Source organism: Fragaria vesca, linkage group LG6 (genome assembly GCF_000184155.1).
Source record: "Fragaria vesca subsp. vesca linkage group LG6, FraVesHawaii_1.0, whole genome shotgun sequence".
NCBI lineage: Eukaryota > Viridiplantae > Streptophyta > Magnoliopsida > Rosales > Rosaceae > Fragaria > Fragaria vesca.
In genome coordinates this window covers 26,342,119-26,342,761 of record NC_020496.1, presented here as the reverse complement: position 1 = coordinate 26,342,761, position 643 = coordinate 26,342,119, and positions in this window count along the sequence as shown.

The window sequence follows — 643 nt, the reverse complement described above, 5'->3', positions numbered from 1 at the left end:
GATCAACACTTCCCCAAATAAATTATAATAAACTCATAGCGCACAGTACAGTTCCCAACTGTACATGGAAATAATATAAAACACTTGACACGTCCCACGTGTCAACTAAAATTAGCAAGAGAGTTCCGGAAAAATAAGTGGAACTCGATAATCCAACAAAATATTATATCTCCAAATGCCTTTAAAATTAAATAACTTTAGCGCATGCATGATATTAAAATCAAAGGTCCACTCACAGTGCTAGGCTATGCTTGCCGACGGCCCGAGGCCTCCTCCAAATGATCATCCTCACGTCCTGAACAATAAATAATCATTAAGCCTCCAAACCAGGACAAAACTTTAATAAAATTCCCGAAATAAAAAGGAAGCCTATAATTTCATTTCTCTTGCCCAACTTCTCCACATTTTACCTAATAAGGTTCACATTACTCCGCACTTACCGAAAACCATAATTTAACCTTTTTAGACTTTAAAACCTGCTAAACCAACTGCCGGATTTCCATTCGAATAACCGCCTAAATCCTTAATCATAGATAAATCCTAAACCTTATCAAATCTCCTCCAAAAATTCCAAACTATACTTCATTAAACTCCTCTCATTAAAACAAACCCAAAAAGCATGAAAAACTGCCCCTAAGGGGCG